Source organism: Danio aesculapii, chromosome 10, assembly GCF_903798145.1.
Source record: "Danio aesculapii chromosome 10, fDanAes4.1, whole genome shotgun sequence".
In the NCBI taxonomy this organism is placed as follows: Eukaryota; Metazoa; Chordata; class Actinopteri; order Cypriniformes; family Danionidae; genus Danio; species Danio aesculapii.
The window spans coordinates 39,201,711-39,221,321 of NC_079444.1; positions in this window are offsets into that span (position 1 = coordinate 39,201,711).

The following is a 19,611-nucleotide window of genomic DNA, read 5'->3' on the forward strand; positions in this document are numbered from 1 at the left end:
AACACTTTGGTGGACAATCGCCTTTTGAATAAGTACACTGTAAAAATGTTCAGTTGATTTACTTTAAAAAAGTGATGAAACCCATTGCTTTTAACGCAGTTAGTTGACTTTACTTAATTTTACTGATTTGATTTGAAAACAAGCTTCTTTCTTTATTACATGGTTTATTGAGGGGGTTCTAATCATTAGTTGTTTTAGTACAATAGGGTCTTTGGTTAAAATAGTCTTTATTTCTATGTCAATTCTGTTCAGGAATTTTGGGCGGGGCTAAAATGGGGGCTTGAAGATGCAATAAAGCCACTGAGCATGGCTCCGCCCCTACAACACAATAATTACTACTGTGTGCCATTGGTTCTCCCACCCAATCTTGAGTTACTGTCACCATATTGTTGCTACAGCCTACATTTAAAAATAAAATCGGCAATTAGTTAATATTTATTTTGGTAGAAACCAAAAATAAGTAGTTTGAACAAGCAGCAAAAGTAATTTAAGTGCCGTGTATGAAAGTAGTAGCACCACCTCATAGTCCAGAACTTCTTTTGCCTATACTGACAGGTACAAAATGTCACGTATACATGAAGAAAAGCAATAAAATGACAAGATTTCTTTTTTTTTTTTTCATATACCGTCAAAATAAAGACAAAGACAACAGCCCACTGCCGTCATCCCGCCGCATCTCCCATGGACCTGTCAGCACCCTCGCTTTTTTCTCTGAACGCAGCACCAATCATCTGTTTCGACTCTGCCGCTGAAATATTACTGCTGGCCTACCGACGCTTTAAACATCCGCTGATATTTTATTTATCTCCAGCAGACAGGATCCAAATGGCGAGAGATTTGCCCATCCTGAGAGATATATTGAGGAAGACACCTGTCAACAGCCTCATCTCTCAGAATGAAATATTTTGCTAAAATTTTGATCATAAACCTTTAAAACTACTCTTTTAAATCAGATCTGAATTTGGCAGGTGCTTTATATGCAGTGCAGCCGGTTCTCCAGGGGTGATTTAAACCATAACTACTAGCACAAAGGCATGCTAAGGAAAAACACAATAAAATAGGGCAGAACGTTTATTTATTTCAGATTTATATAAGATGTGGACACGCTTTTAAGATGTTGTGCCAAGGTGAAAATGGTCAGTGGCTACTTTCATTTGGCTGCATTCACAATAGACTGTAATGTAGGTGAAAAACAGTATGTGACAAAATGTGTCTGAATAAAAGAGTAGTCACAAGAATGTACCTGAATAACCCAATACATCCATTTCTGAGAAGAATATTTAACACACACTTCACTACTTCACACACTTACTTCCGTGAATTGCGCAAACTAATTCAGTCTTAATTCATTCATTCTATTTTCCTTCGGCTTAGTCTTAGTCTGAAAGATTTCAGAGGTCGCCACAGTGGAATGAACCACCAACTATTCCAGCATATGTTTCATGCATATGTTTCGCAGTACTGGGAAACAAACATACTCTCACATTCACACACACACACACACACACACACACACTCATACTCTACGGCCAATTAACTTTATTCAATTTATGTGTTTTGAAATCAGAGCACCCGGAAGAAACCCATGCCAACACTGGGAGAACATGCAACATCCACACAGAAATGCTAACTGGCCCAGCTGGGACTCGAACCAGCGACCTTCTTGCTGTGAGGCGACAGTGCCACCTGTAATTTTAAGCTTATTGTATTAAGTATTGTACTAATACATTACAAATATTTCTTACTTGTGTCATTTACTTGGACTATTCCAGTTTTGTTGACTTAACTGGATGTGTAATCTGAGTCAGTAAAGTTTTACCATTTAAATGTGAAAGAAACCTCTATAAATATGAACATATCACAGCATTAAAGATAAAATCATGGCTCTTTATGCTAATCATTTTCAAAAAAATAAACAATAACATTTTATATTTATTTTCCAGTCTGACAGAAGACTTGCAGGGTGTAACGGTGGATGTGACACTGACAGCAGGGGTGTGGATCCAAATGCAGGTTTATGCAAGCAATGGTCGGCACAGGCACAAACAGATGTATATGTGCAATTCAGAGTCGAAGTCAGATACACAGACAGATGGTCAGAAGGCAGGCGGGCAGACAGGGATACACAAATAAACAAAGGAACAAAACACGCCAAAGCAAGACAAAGGAAACGCATTGTAATGTCACTTAAACAAGACTCAGCAACTAGAGTGAGAGTTTGTGCTGCTTAAATAGTGTGTGTGCAGGATCAGGAACGTGTGTGAGCGGAGTGCATGTATGGAGATGTAGTCCATAAAATGGCGGATTTGTAGTCCGTAAGCGAAAGTGAATGTTTTCCAGCGATCGCTTGAAAACTGCATGGTTTGGTTAAATTTTGAGTTCATGTGACTTGTTTTTGATAGAATCATTAAAACTTTGTCAAAGAAACTCGTTTAATTTAATTATTTGCTCTGCTTAATTTTAGTGCATGAAAGTATTTGTGAAAGACAGTAAAGCAGTGCAACCAATACTGCTGGGTTACTTTAAAATGTTTACTAACAAAAACAAACAGTAAGATGATAAAAAACATCATAATTCAGAGGGGCTAATAATTCTGACTTCAACTGTATATATTCCTAAAAAGGGAAAAGATAGATTAAGTTTAAACAGCATAAAAACATTAAAGGGATAGTTAAAGGGACCAAAAAGGAAAATTCTGCCATCACTTTCCCTTCACTTGTTCAAAACCTATTTGAGTTTCTTTCTTTTGTTCAACACAAATAAAGATATTTTCTGAAGTGCTGGTTGCTGGCACCCATTGACTTAAATGTAGGCATGGGACGATATCCGTTTTCGTGGTATACCGTAGTTTGGAAAAGTCACGATTTTAAAACTGTCAAAATTTTCTGTAATACCGTTCCTAAGGTATGTGTAAGATTGTTTATGTGCATTGTTTTTCTAGGACAACAGTATTTTTAGCAGAAAAAATATCCAAAGATGTCGTTTTAAATGGTAAAGAAATCTGTTTTTAAAACTGATGAAGTCAGCAGAAGTCAAAGATTCATTTGAATTATTTAGCCTGACATGTTTACTCCTCCAAAATATTTTAAATGTTTCTCAGAATAAAATTTATTGTGTTTAAAGGAAAAAAAGTTTTTTTTTTTACTCACACATTTAAAAAGCACATATTTTAGAGCAGTAATCACAATACCGTGAAACTGTGATATTTTTATCCAAGGTTATCATCAGAATCTTATATCCTCCTATGCCTACTTACATGGTAATTTTTTTTACTAACAGAAGAACATCATAAATGTGTAAGACCACATGAGGGAGAATATATTAAAGTAATTTTCATTTTTGGGTGAACTATCCCTTTAAATCTTATATACAAAGGCCCATCACTTTTTAAATTTCATATCATTCTTTGTTTCACACAAGTTTTCATTTTGTGATTCTCCTCATGGCTGGTTATTCAGTTTTGTAGCTTACAGTGCCTTAATAAAAACTCTAAAATCGTATGCTAATGCGCTGTATTGCAGTCCTTGTGTTGCAAGCTGTTAACAATTTACGTTTTATATCACACTTTAACATTTATTTGAGTCTACTGTTCAGAATGCGTGAATAAATAGCCTTTTAGTCCCACTATTCATGTTTTATTAATTACATAAAATTAACATGCTGAATGGAGACTTAGTAGTACACTAAAGAAAAAAAAAATCATACAAAAGGACGTTGTTCATGTGGATTATAGAGATGCGAATCATGAATCTTGCTTGTGTGGTGGATCCGGCCACACATATTCCACCGGGATCTAAATGAACCATAAAACCAGCTGATTATCATTCACGAGCACTTGGCACTGCAACCTCCCAAAACCTCTGCGTACATAAATTATGCTGTCGCTGTTTTGTAGAGGTAAGCCTACGAGCTGTTTACATAATTGAATTCGTATGCAAACACGACCAACAGGAAAATATGAACTTCTTTGGCATTTTAAGCACTTTGACCTGGAAAAAAAGTCTACTTATAGTATTTTCTGTGGCTTCTCTCTTCCTGAAAGTTGCTAATCGATTTGCGTGGATTTCAGAACCCATAAAGACAGCGATCCAAATTTCTCAGATTGATGATCATTTGTTTGATATCGTTCCATGCAATTCCAATACATATTTATGAATATCGAGCTGAAGATAAATAATGAAAGGCATAAAATGAGACAAGTAAAGTACATGAGCCATTGGAGGATAAAGCTATATTCATAATCTGTTCAATTATTCAATACACTGTAATGTCAGTCCATGGTTCTGAAATACACTTAAAAAAATAATGCGTGAAATATACGGTAAAATACCAGCAGCTGGGGTTGCCAAAAGTTCATTGTAAAATATAAGATTACAATGTACAGTACTTTACAGAATACTTTTTGATAATCCATGAATTTCACAGTCGAGAACTGCTGTTTGTTTACAGTACATTTCTGGTAATTAAAACGGCTATATTGTAAAAGTGTTTACAGTAATTTACTGTAAAATAGCAGTTGTAAGTGTAAATTCCTTTACAGCAAACTACTGTGTATAATAAATATACTGTAAACCTAACTACATTCTATTTCCGTAATAAACATAACATAACTGTATGAAATATAACAGTATTTTACTGTAAAGTTCAGTGTTACAGAAAATTACAGGCAGCTGTGGTTGCCAGAACTTGACCATAAAAAAATATGGTAAAACACAAAAGTAAAGAACATGAGTCATCAGAGGATAAAACTATATTCATAATCTGTTAAATTATATTGCAATGTCAGTGCATTGTTCTAAAATACACTGTAAAAAAAATCAGGTGAAATATACGGTAAAATACTGGCAGCTGGGGTTGCCAAAAGTTCATTGTAAAATATAATATTACAATGTACAGTACTTTACAGAATACTTTTTGATAATCCATGAATTTCACAGTCGAGAACTGCTGTTTGTTTACAGTACATTTCTGGTAATTAAAACGGCTATATTGTAAAAGTGTTTACAGTAATTTACTGTAAAATAGCAGTTGTAAGTGTAAATTCCTTTACAGCAAACTACTGTGTATAATAAATATACTGTAAACCTAACTACATTCTATTTTCGTAATAAACATAACATGACTCTTTGAAATATAACAGTATTTTACTGTAAAGTTCGGTGTTACAGAAAATTACCGGCAGCTGTGGTTGCCAGAACTTGGTAAATATGGTAAAACACAAAAGTAAAGTACATGAGTCATCAGAGGATAAAACTATATTCATAATCTGTTAAATTATACTGTAATGTCAGTCCATTGTTCTGAAATACACTGTAAAAAATAAGTGGTGAAATATACGGTAAAATACTGGCAGCTGTGGTTGCCAGAGGTTCATCGTAAAATATAGGATTACAATGTACAGTTCTTTACAGAATACTTTTTGAAAATCCATGAATTTCACAGTTGAGAACTGCTGTTTGTTTACAGGACATTTCTGCTAATTAAAATGGCTATATTGTAAAAGTGCTTACAGTAATTTACTGTAAAATAGCTGTTGTAAGTGTAAATTCCTTTACAGTAAACTACTGTGTATAATAAATATACTGTAAACTGAACTACATTCTATTTCCATAATAAACATAACATAACTTTCTGAATTATAACAGTATTTTGCTGTAAAATTCAGTTTTACTGAAAATTACCAGAAGCTGTGGTTGCCAGAACTTTATCGTAAAAATACGGTAAAACACAAATGACATTACTGTGGTTCGCCACAGATTTTACAATCAGTCAGATAATTGAAATTGATAAATGAACTAATAAGTACAGTCTAGAGTAAATCAAGGCACAGATTAATGATCATTTGTTTGATATTGTTACACGCATACACTGTGACAATTCCAATACATATTTATGAATATCGAGCTGAGGATAAATAATGAAAGGCAGAAAATGAGACGAGTAAAGTACATGAGCCATCGGAGGATAAAGCTATATTCATAATCTGTTCAATTATTCAATATAATGTCAGTCCACATGGTTCTGCAATACACAATCTCTATCCTCTATCCTTTTTGATAGAATACAACAAGTTTACATGCCAATTCAGATGCGATTTGGCTGCAGTAACTACAACTAAAGCTATGAATAGCGTTTATCAGAATTTTATGCATAATTTATAGGCAGTTGTTGCATGTCATGTTGCAAGTGATGTATTTCCAATGTCAGATGGCACGGTAAGAACATTTATAGTTTTCTGCCAAGTGACCCAAACATGAGTCAAAGGTGTTTAATGATTTTTCAGAAACACTTTCTGAAGCCTCATATTTCACATTCGGAGTCGTGTGTCTTTTTTTTTTTTTTAACAGAAACGGATATAGTGTACGTACAAAAGCTCAGCATGCCTGACAGCAATGAAACGTTTTCTTCAGCATATTTGAAAATGTTTCTCTTGACACAGAAGGCCTTCTAATTCAAAAGAAGTTTTAAAAGAAATTCTGCGGCTGGAATGAGCGTTTGATTGGTTTCTATTCATAGACGCGGTTGATAATTGAGACTATGAGTGACTGATGTCTAAAAATACAAGTGAACAGGCAGAGGTAAAGGTTCAGCAGTCGATAGGTCCTCTTCTGTGATGCTGAAAGGATGTCATGTGAAATCAGAAAACTGAGAGTGATTTCAAAAGCAGAATCCGTTTATTCAGCTATCTGGAATCTAATTGGCTGTAACGTGCTCAAAAAGCGGGAATGTGATTAAAAATAGGTTATTGAAAGTCAACATGAAGTCGTAACTGACCATATTTAACTTTTTTATCCACATTCCTAATCTATTCGTTCATTTTTTGTCATTGACTTTTGGTATATTTTGTATTAACTGGAATTTCTATAACATAATGTAAACTTATGGTTGAAGTCAGAATTATTAGCCCCCCTGAATATTTTTTTCCCCAACTTCTATCTAACGGACAGAGGTTTTTTTTTAGCACATTTCTAAACATAATATTTTTAATAACTCATTTCTAATAACTGATTTATTTTATCTTTGTCATGATGACAATACATAATATTTGACTAGATATTTTTCAAGACGCTAGTATTCAGTTGTGATTACTAGTGACATTTAAAGGCTTAATAGGTTAATTAGGCAAGATAGAGTAATTAAGCAAGTCATTGCATAACAAATTAATTAATGTTTATTTCTATAGCGCTTTTACAATGTAGATCGTATCAAAGCAGCTTAACATACAGTGTAAATTCTAGTAAATTGAAACGGTGTCAGTCCAGTTTTCAGAGTTGAAGTTCAGTTTAGTTCAGTTCAGTGTGGTTTAATTTTCACTGCTGAAAGTCCAAACACTGAAGAGCAAATCTATTGATGCACAGCTTCTCAAGTCCCAAACAAAGCAAACCAGTGTCGACAGTGATAAGGAACAAACTTCACCAATTGACGAAAGTGAAGAGAGAAACCAGGCGCAGTTGAACATGACCATTTCTCCTCTAGTCAAACTACTTATGCAGAGCTACAGTCTAGGCCAGGGGTTCACAAACTTTTCAACCCAAGTCTATTCATCGTTTAATTTTGGAAAGCACCACTCAGAGACCATCCTTCATGTTTAGTTGTGGCCTGTACTTATTTTTAATGTACATGAGTGCGGTAAACGTGTCAAAGTTTAACCTGGTGCCATAAAATCAATATGCTTCATCTGACGCGATTGCTGTGTCTTTAATATAACGTAATCACCCTAAGGGTTGCAAAAAAATTTACAAATGAAAGGCTGATGGCTTTTTATTTGCACGTTGTTTTATAATGTTTATTATTAACATGTTAACAATGTTACTATTAACTACTAGTTTGTTCTTCAGTAGGTTATGGAGAAAATATGGTCATTCTAATTGTTTAATAAAATGAATTTGATTTTTGGAAATCCACAATCGACCTCTTCTCATTGTCCCGCGACCTCCCGGGGGTCCCGACCACCACTTTGGGAACCACTGGTCTAGGCACTGGAGGATGGAGAACACTGGACGTCCACCGTGGAGAAGCTGCAGGTGTGAGTAGGTCACTGGCGGGTGATCAGGCTGGCCCACGGGATCAATGTGGAGACTCGTCTGTCCCTTGGGTCTTTCATCAATCAATGTCATGCTCTTCACTCCTCCTAGACTATCAAAAAACTAATTGCTTAGGGGGGCTTATAATTTTGACCCTAAAATGGTTTAAAAAAAAAACTAAAAACTGCTTTTAATCTAGCCGAAATAAACAAATCATTTTTTTTCAGAAGAAAAAATATTACAGGAAATACTGTAAAAATTCCTTGCTCTGTTAAACATCATTTGGGAAATATTTGAAAAAGAAAAAAAATTACAGATGGGCTAATAAATTTGAATTCGACAGTATGTACTTTGTGTATGTGTGTATTTGTGCACGTAAAAAACAAGCATTGCAAGATAAATATGTAGATAAAAATAAATACAAATGCAGTAGTGTTGTTGCGACCCAGATTATGTGTTAATCCTGAGGAAAAACAACACACATTATTTGTGAAGGCTAAAAAAAGATTGTTTTATCATCTCTGAAAGAGCTCTCCTTTTTAGGTTTACATCTACACATTCACAAAAAGGACATTTGCTGTTTGTTCAAACTACTTATTTAAAATTAACCAAATCAAGAATTTATTTTCGACAACTTAATTTATGTTCAATCCAATTAAATTTGTAAAGACTAGTAAGTTAACTTAATTCCTTTATGTACTCATCCCGAGACATCTACAGAGTATGCAGCGCCATTAATCCGATCCAAGACCTGTGAATCCTGGACCAGGCCATATCCTGAGCAGATACTGTGGGTGTCATAGAGGAGTGGAGAGCATGAGACAGATTCCTGAAAGCCCCCATGATAGACGAGTCTCTGCATTGATACCGTGGGCCAGCCTGATCACCAGCCGGTATATTCACACCTGCAGCTTCTCCACGATGGATGTCCAGTGTTCTCCAGCAACTAGAGTTTGGCCAGAGGAGAAATGGTCGTGCCCAACTGAGCCTGGTTTCTCTCAAGGTTTTTTTTTCCTTCACTTTTGTCAATTGATGAAGTTTGTTCCTCACCACTGTCACCTCCGGCTTGCATGGTTTGGGACTTTGGATTTGCTCTTCAGTGTTTGGACTTTCAGCAGTGAAAATTAAACCACACTGAACTGAACTGAGCTGAACTTTAACTCTAAAACTTAAATGATACTGTTTCAATTTACTGGAACTTCAATGTTAAGCTGCTTTGACACAATCTATAATGTAAAAGCGCTAGAGAAATAAAGATGAGTTGAATTGAGTTGTCCCAACACAAATCGATTAAGTTAACTTAATTGTTTAACAACTTTAAATCTCAGCTCAAATCTCTTCAGCTCATTATTAATAAGTAGTTTGAACAACAGCAAGGTGTATAATGTAATATGTGTATAATGTATGATGTAATTTTTCATGATTCCCTTTGAACTAAAAACCCGTGACAACAGTTTTATTTATTAGCTCTGTTTACTTAAATGGTTTAATTATCTTTCTTATACGATAACATTTGATTAGAAGTTCTTCATGCATTTATTTACAGCTACACTGCAAAAATGCTTTTCTTAATTAGATTTTTTGTCTTGTTTCTAGATCAAATATCTAAAAATTCTTAAATCAAGAGGAATTTTCTAGACAAGCAAAACATAATGTCTTGTTTTCAGAAATAATATGTCAAATTGGAGTTAGTTTTTCCTTAAAACTAGCTAAATAGTCTGCCAATGGGGTAAGAAAAATAATTTGATGTCAAAAAGAAAAACAAGATTATTTTGCTAGTTTTATGGAAAAACTGACTTTGATATTGACATTATTTCTGAAAACAAGATATTATGGTTTGCTTGTCTAGAAAATTCTTCTTGATTTAAGAATTTTTAGATATTTTAATTAGAAAGAACACAAAAGATTTAAGTAAGAAATCATTTTTGCAGTGCACTTAAAGCTTTTTAAAACTAAGAAAAGTTATTTTAGGGATATCACAGGGATTGTAATGATTATGTTTGATTATAATACTTGTATTTTAATGGAGTAAATAGAAATCTTTTTCACTGGCCCAACCAGCCCATTAGGAAAAGTCTTAGCCTTGTATAATAGCCCTTTTCCACTGAGTGGTACGGTACAGTACGGTACGCTTTTATGGACGTTTCCACTATCAAAAGGTATCTAAAAGCGAACAGTACTGTACCACTTTTTGGGTACCCTTTGCAAAGGGTATGTAGTGGAAATTCATTTATATTCATCTTTCAGATTTATATGCATTTTCTACATTGCTTAATTTTACTGTGCATCCAATACAGGGAAAAGATAACTATAATCCATGATGCATGTCTCTAGTGCATGTCTCTAGTGACCTCGTAAGCAGTACAGGGGAGAAACCAGATAAACGGGAGAGCACACTCTGTTTTCAGTGTCTCATACTGCAGAAACTGTCGTTGTTGTATGATTGTGACCTTTTTTTGCAAAGAATAAAACCTTAAAAGACACTTTGGGTAAGACTTTTTGTCTTCTTTACCTCAGAGAAAACCTCATTAAAGAAAATTGCCACTACAGGTACCTAGCACAACAAAAGGGTACCAAAAGGCGGAGCAAGATGCACAACTGAACGCTCTTGGTTTACAGATATACGTCACTCGCTCGTGCAACAAGCCAGATTGAAACAAAAGGAACCGCCATTTTTACAAAGCCAAGACATTACACCGTAATAATATATACATATAATAACAAGACATGGTTGACTAGAGCTCAAACAAACCTTGTCCTCGTCTTGATGAACAGCCACAAAGCCAAGAAGAAGAGCAGAATCTGCCCTGTACCCTGTAGTTTTTTACAAGGCCGTCTAAAGCGCAAGCAATTTTGCTTTCTCGCTTGCGCTCACCGCACATCTATCTTTGAAATAACAAACTTGAGTTGAGGATAATGACGTGCGTGTGATTATTGACGTGCTTCTGACATCCGATGCTTTCAAAAAAGAACAAACGTGAGCCTGACTGAAAAAACAAATGAGCAAAGGATTGTTTCAGCAACCTAAAACATGAACAAACTGCCATGTTTAACTATTATCATCACCTTTTGGACTATTATGAACTCAGAATGACGGAATTACTTTTTAACAGAGGTTACTTGTGCTGGCTAAGATTAAAGATTAAGATGAGAGGTTTCCACTGACTGGGCTATATGTTGCAGGTTGTTTTTGAACCCAAATAAGGACTAAATGTATGCTGTGTGTAGCTTTTCTGTAATTGGTTAGATTGGAGACTGTAAGGGTCTGTATGTGTTCATATATGTTGCATTTATTTATTTATTATTTTATGTAATCGCAGACGTTACAGTAGGCTATTTTGCATTGATCTGCAGTTATAATCAAATCATGTTCATACAAAGGTTAGTAATGAACATTTAGAGTATACACAAGTATTAATGTGTATAAAGCATTTGTTTTTTGAGAAGTGCTTCTCGAATGATATGTGAACGACCCGTACAGCTTTACTTTGACATTTTCTTGATTGAAACTTTCTGTGGTACACCACACCCACCAAAAGAGTACCATTGGTACCCTTTCAGCAATGGAAACGCATGCCTGATAAAGGTGACCTGTATTGCCATAAGCCTTGCTTCACTAGTTGCAAACATGCCAGAAAACTCAGAAGTAATGATGTTATACAGGTGTGATTGCATGCATAAATTCAAAACAAATGCTGGCTTAAATCAAATTCCTACTTCCCTTTTAATAATTAAACTGTTGTTTACTTAACGAATTGTGGCAACTGTAATTACAGTCAGTTTTCTATCATCTATCATGGATTTAAACTGTTTAGACATCCTTATTTCTTTCAAAGTTTTACAGTATGCTATAACAGGATACAATTAACACAGAAGAGCAAACTATTAAACTTAATTGCTGTTTAGATTTCAGAAGTCACTCAAAAAGAGGATGCAAACATCTTAATTGCATGTAAGAAGTTTTGTTGTTGTCGACGTGATATAAAATCATGTTTCAACTCTTTCAGCTTTTGTTGCTGAAACTAAAATAAATCATGCACTGGTTCTCATAATTTAATTTAATCTCTTATTTAAAACGGTTTGTTAAATAATTAGGATAGCACTAATATTGATTCGTTCATTTTTTTCAGCTTAGTCCCTTATTTATAAGGGGTCGCCACAGCAGAATGAACCGCCAACTATTCCAGCATATGTTTTACACTCTTCCAGTACTGGGAAACAACCATACACACTCGTTCACACACTCTCATACACGACGGCCAATTAAGTTTATTCAATTCACCTATAGCGCATGTCTTTGGACTGTGGGGGAAACCGGAGCACCCGGAGGAAACCTACACCAACACAGGGAGAACATGCAAACTCCACACAGAAATGCCAACTGACCCAGTTGGTATTCGAATTAGTGACTTTCTTGCTGTAAGGTTGCAGTGCTAACCAATGAGCCATGATATCATTAGCATGTTATAGAAAAGTCTGAGAATTGTTACACATTATACATGTTAGAAATGTACTGCTGAAAGACATTGCAAAGACTTCGAAGTATGTAATGCTAAATTGTGGCGCTAAAGTGGTAAACAGTTTTTCTCCAATTGCCCCTTCTCAAAATGACTATTGTGTATTACTGTCGCTGGTTCTCCTGCTCAGTCTTGAGTTACAGTCACCGTTTGTTACAGTGTATATTTTGCTAGCTATCAGAAAACATACAATTTAAAATAACAGAATGTTTAAAATTTGCATCTAAAATACATACAAATGCGAGCTGTATCACTTGTTCCTGTTTTTTTTTTTTTTTTCTTGTGGTGTCTGTCATTGCTAAGCAATCATGAGCCGCATTTGTCTTAAAGGCGACTCTACACAGATCTGATGTGCGCTGTTGTCTATTTTAGTGAGCTCAAATATGCATTCTATCCATTTATGTTGTAGCAGTTTTTGAGAGATGAGGGATGCTAATGGGATCAAAATCCTGCCAAATGTTTCGCGGTCGTAGATCGACATTGTGTGTAAAAATCATTCATTTTGCTTCGGCTTAGTCTCCATTTCAGAGGTCGCCACAGCGGAATGAACCACTAACTTTTTTGGCACATGTTTTACACAGCGGACACCCTTCCAGCTGCAACCCAGTATTGGGAAACCCCCATACACACTCATTCTCACACACACACACACACACACACACACACACACACACACACACACACACACACACACACACACACACTCATACAATACGATTAATTTATTTATTCAATTACCTTATAGCACATGTCTTTGGACTGTGGTGGAAACCGGAGCACCCGGAGAAAACCCATGCAAACACGGGAAGAACATGCAAACTCCACACAGAAACGCCAACTGGCCCAGCTGGGACTTAAACCAGCGACCTTCTTGTTGTGAGGTGACAGTTCTAACCACTGAGCCACCATGATGCCTGTGTGTAAAATTATAACATGCAAAAGTAAAAACTAAATGCAGAATAAAAAACAACAAAGTCGCGTACCAAAAGATAATGAACGTAAATCAAAAAAGAAAATGCGTTAATAATTACATTACACAAAGCTGGGGTTTTCCCACTCATATTTGAATGATTTGTGTGCCTAGAGTCTTACTTCTTCATGCTTGCTCCTACATTCTGCACTTGTGTTTCCAAAGGTTGCAATTCGGGTTTCATTTAAATCAAGGGCAGGCTTTAGCATCATCATTGGTCCACTAGTTGAGATTGACAGTTACTCCTCTAGCCAATCAGACAAAGGGGGGTGGACGTCATTTCATTGCAAATCGTGGCTGCGCAGCGTGGTATGTGGGGACACATTTGTTTCCAGGATTTTCAGATAATAACCTAACAAAAGTTTTGCTGCCTATCCAAATTTTAGGAACAACAAATAATAACTTCTAGTTGATTACTTGGTATCAGAAGTGGCTTATATAAAAGGCAAAGGCCTCTAGATTACGCTTATTTTACTAAAATAAAATATGATCATGCCTTGATTTTTAATTATTTCATTAGGATAGTAATGTCTGACTTTGCTTAGACAAAAGTCTTGTCACTTAAAAGAAATAATGTCCAGTATAGAATATAAAGTCATGGTGCAGTGGAAAAAGAATGAATATTGTGTCTGACTCCATCATGAGCTTGGAGGACTGCACCCATACATCTCTGCAATGACTCAAATCACTGATTAATAAAGTCATCTGGAATAGCAAAGAAAGCGTTCTTGACTCCTAGAGTTCATCAAGATTCTTTAGATTCATCTTCAATGCCTCCTCCTTCATCTTACCCCAGACATGCTCAATAATGTTCATGTTTGGTGACTGGGCTGGCCAATCCTGGAGCACCTTGACCTTCTTTGCTTTCAGGAACTTTGGTGTGGAGGCTAAAGTATGAGAAGGAGCGCTATCCTGCTGAAGAATTTGCCCTCTCATGTGGTTTGTAATGTAATGGGCAGCACAAATGTCTTGATACCTCAGGCTGTTGATGTTGCCATCCACTCTGGAGATCTCTCAAATGCCCCCATACTGAATGTAACTCCAAACCATGATTTTTTTTCTTTACCAAACTTGACTGAATACTGTGAGAATTTTGGGTCTATGTGGGTTCCAGTAGGTCTTCGGCAGTATTTGTGATGATTGGGATGCAGTTCAACAGATGATGCATCAGAAAAATTGACCTTCTGCCACTTTTCCAAATGATCAACTAGAAGTCAAGTTATTGTTTGTTGATCTTAAAACTGAGATCGATGATGAGACTTTTGTCAGGTAGTGTAGACACCTGTCAGTGATCACAAGGGTCTTTCAAGAATCAATATAGATGCGCTAAAATTAAAATATCTGAAACTTCTAGTTTGACATTTAAGTATACAAAGTATTTGAAAGATGTTAAGTATGCGTCACTAACACTCACATCTACAAAACTTTTGGTTATGATGAATAATGATAATGACGAAAATTAGCAGGTGTCCTGAAAACTGGATGAACACATGCTAAAATCCTCCTTTTTTAATTATTAAAGCAGTAAATTAGAGCAGTCTATGAACAAGGAAGGCTATGATGTTGTCTCTGCTCTAGCGTACTCCCTATGTTGTGATAATGATCTTCAGAAATTCATTAGTTTGCGCATTATGTTGCGAACGCGATGACACATTCAATGAGGATGAAACCATAACAAACGTAGTATGTCAAGATGACATGGTTATTAAATTGAGATTTAGACACAGTCAGAGGTGAACATGTAGTCACATATATACAGTCTGTCACAACAGACGTCTAATGCGCCACTTTCCACAGAACGACAGCAAGCAAATGAAGCAGGAAAAGAGATTTCGTGTCAGATGGGAACTCGTTCGTTCAAAGTAAAGTCAGATTGAGAGGCCGTTGGCGTGAATTATGTCTGTGAGTTAAGTCTGCTTGTGGCATATGTCACTGTGTTTGTAAAATAAATCTGACCAAATTATTATTACCTCAAAATGAGCAAAATGTAATGCAGTTTTTATAGGTGCCTGAATAGCAGGGGATAATGCTAGCATTAGGAAAGCACCAGCCTATATATAACCAGCTATTTAACTTCAAATATGCAGCATGTTAATTTAATAAAACCGCTTAAGAGAAGCAAATAGCCTAATTTAGGCTGTTAATTGAGCTTCGGATGACCATTAGCCCAGTCCAGAGGTGTTTAATTACCAGCAGTGTGGAAATGGGCGAATGTTCAAGAAAGAACTGAGGTGGTTAATACAAGTGAATGCAGTGCTTTTATCAGTAACACGTTTGAAAACCCAAAGTTTCAGAAACCCACATAAGTGAACCAGTAAGAGACAGAAAGAAAAGTAGCACACTATAATGAGTAGTCGGTAGAACTGCGAGAAGATGCGAGTTTTCATTTTTCTGCAAGTTTTACTGATGTGTCCTGACAGGAGGTAGGTAGCACAACCTACATTCTGTCAGTCAGACGCTTTGATTTCAAAAAATAAAGATGAATCCAGAATGTTCGTGGGAAATACAAAACGCCTCTGGGCATTGCATTGTATTTGTATACAATCGATAGCTAACACATGTTCTGTCATTTCGCTCAGTAGCAGAATCTGCTGCAATTGTCAAAAACTGAAATGCAGCAAGCCTGTTTTCTCCAGCTTGTGCTTTACTAAACTCTGACAGCAATTTAAATTGTCAGGAGTTGTTTTGAAGCATTTTATTTAGTCTGAATAGGTTGTACACAAGTCTTGACATTTGAAATGCTTGGTTAAAAGTTTGCAAGCTATATTTATTCATAGTTGAATTACTTGTGTAACTCCGCTACAGTTTCTCCTCAGTAAGGATTTTCATGTTTTTAACAAAGCAAGTAAAGGAAACATAGCTATTTTTATGTGTATTGACAGAAAAGTGGCTAATTTGTACAAATTCATACAATTTAATTTGCATGAAAACGTAAGGTTTTAAAAAGGAGGCATGCTTCTTAACACAGCCATCGTTGAGGCATGACCAAATCATGCTAAAATGGACGAATTAAATTGTACAAATTAGCCAAATAATTAAAAAGTTACAAATTGCAGTACAATTGTGTTGTCTAACCATGTTTGGGCGTTGAATAACTTCAGCCCAGTTTTTAAAGTCCATCTATGGTGTTCAAAATCCATGTGAACCGGAAGTTGAGGAGATTTTTATTTCAGTACAGTATGTGCAAAGCCAATAGACGACAAGCCGGAAATCCTTAGCCAAATCTAATGCTAATGCCAGTACATGAGGAAGGAGACCAGAGGCTTTTTTAAAAAATGGAAGTCAATGGAGGAGAGGCGTCACTACACTGAATAAAGAGCTGCTGTGAGGAAATAACTTGTCATTTAATTAATCGAAAGCCTGCTAATCTTTAACTTGTTCTAGACTAAACAACATGTTCATGGTATATCAAAAATATATTTTAGCCTAATAAAAATTTTATTTTTATTTTTTATAATTATTTTTTCAGGGTTTTCACCTTTATTTGATAGGAAAGTAGAAAGAACTGACAGGAAAGCATGGGGAGCAGAGAAAGGGGAAGGATCGGCATAGGACCGCGAGGCGGAATCGAACTCGAGCCGCCGTGAGCACCGGACTGCATGTGTCAACGCAGTAACCACTACACCACTGGCGCCGACAAATTTAATTTTTTAAAAGAAGTGTAGAGAATGTTGCGTCAGTAGGTTTGTCAACTGTGAACGCTGACCAGTGACATTAATGTCATTACGTGATTGACTGAGGTGCCTTGTGGAATCCATCTTAGCCATACGTTTTTTCTGTAGTAATACACAGATTTCCATCTCCGTGTAGTTTCGAAAATCTTAGGTACAGTTTCATTCATTCATTTTCTTATTGGCTTAGTCACTTTATTAATTAGGGGTTGCCACAGTGGAATGAACCACCAACTTATCCAGCATATGTTTTTATGCAGCGGATGCCCATCCAGCTGCAACCCATCTCTGGGAAACACTCATACACTCTTACATTTATTCACACACATACACTACTGACAATTTAGCTTACCCAATTCACCCATTCCGCATACCTTTGGACGATGGGGGAAACCGGAGGAAACCCACGCCAACACAGGGAGAACAAGCAAACTCCAGACAGAAATGCCAACTGACTTAGCCAGGGCTTGAACCAATGACCTTCTTGCTGTGAGGAGATTGTGCTACCCACTGCACCACCGTGACGCCCCTTAGGTACTGTATTTACAACTGAATATTAAGTAGGGGCAGGGTTTTTTTTTGCGCCACATTCCCTCATAGCAAACTAAAGGTTAGGAATATTGTGGCTGAAGCAGTCATTAAAGTTGCCTCTCCAAACACAGAAGCAGATGGTCAAACTTTGTCTGAAGATTATCAAAACAAACTTTTTTTTTCAGTGGATTAACTTGCACAGGTTCATAAAATAGACATTGTAAATAATTTTTTTAAGAGCTAATAAATGACCCAAGACAGTAACATGCATTATCTTTCCGTTTGGGGAACTTGTAAAACATTTTTAACCCTACAACTATTATTTTTTTCTTATTATAACTAATTAGGTTTGAACAACCTTACTATGTTCACTAAAAAAAATCATTGGATTTACTATTTTTTTTTTAAGATAATTTTTTTGCACTCAATGTATAACGGCTGAATTTAAATGAACAAATTAGTAATGAACATTTAGTAATGTTTAACTTAATATGTTTGTTTAAATTCAGCCCATATAAATTGTTTACAACCAGTTAGGCTACCTTAAAACAACTTAGCAAATCCACTGAATCATTTTTGTCTGTGACTGTTTACATGGACATCAGTAATCAAATTATTTGCCTTATTTTGAATAAGACAATAATATGACTAAGGTTTTTACATACAGTAAGTTTCTTTTTGAATGTTCCATTCCTGATCTCGTTTTACATGTTGTAGCACATAATTCTATTGATGTCATTGCGTCATCACGCTATCCGCATTTCCTCTGGAGTTTCACTTTCAAATTCTTGACTTTAACTGCAGTTTTACTTTCATTCAGGAGCATTTCATTGTGTGGACAGGTGTTGAGAATGAGCAAGTTTGCTAAAACACTTAAACAAATGCATTTGGTTGTCCAGTGTAATTGTGATGTCCATGACAAAAAAAAAAAAAATGCTGCCCCTCCTTGACAAACTGAGGTAACTGCTGGACGATTGTTGTTGTTTTAATAGAATTTGATACTGCAAGCCATATAGGAAAAAAAATGTCAGCATTTCATGATGCAGTTGTCTGTTGGCCTTCATTGACTGGATACACGTGGAGAGAATGGTGTCAAACTGGAGGTCCGGTGCCCAGCTGGGTTTAGATCCAACTTGCCTCAACACACCTGGGTGTTTCAAGTATACCTTGATTAGCTTCTTCAGGTGTGTTTGATTAGGGTTGGAGCTAAAATCTGCAGGAAACCGGACCTCCAGGAACAAGTTTGGTGATCCCTGATATAGACTATCCTGTCGCAAAATGAGGCGAAACTCTTACACGAAGGTAATGTTTAGGGTTGTTGCTACATCAGATACCGTTGAGGCTGGCAGTTAGCGAGAATTGTTTATATTTATAAAATTTTCAATTAATTGTATTTTATTAACGTCTACCCACCCCAACCCTAAACCCAACTGTAGCAGTATATTAATTATTGTTGTACAGTGTCATAAAAATGCTGCTATATTGATGTGCATATCGCACTTCCGGCCAGCCACGTATCCAATCTAGACTTTACCTAGTTTTGCGGTGCTTGCGGTGTTTACATGTCTGAATACACTGAAAAAAGTGTTGCATGCAAAACTGTTGCAAACAATTTATTTGTGTTGAATTTAAACAAACTAATTAAACTGAGCAATGTTCAACTTAATTTGTTTTTTTAAATTCAGCCCAAATCAATTGTTTACAACCACTTAACGTAAAAAAATTGAGTAAATCCAAGGAATAATTTTTTTCAGTGTACTGCACTTCAATAATGCTACTAAAATAGGCCACGTCTTAATTCAATTTCTGTTTAGTTTATGACCTTAAATCAGATTAAATTGATTTTAAAAATCGCTGTTGACGCTGTTGACATGTTGACTCTTAATCAAAGTATTACA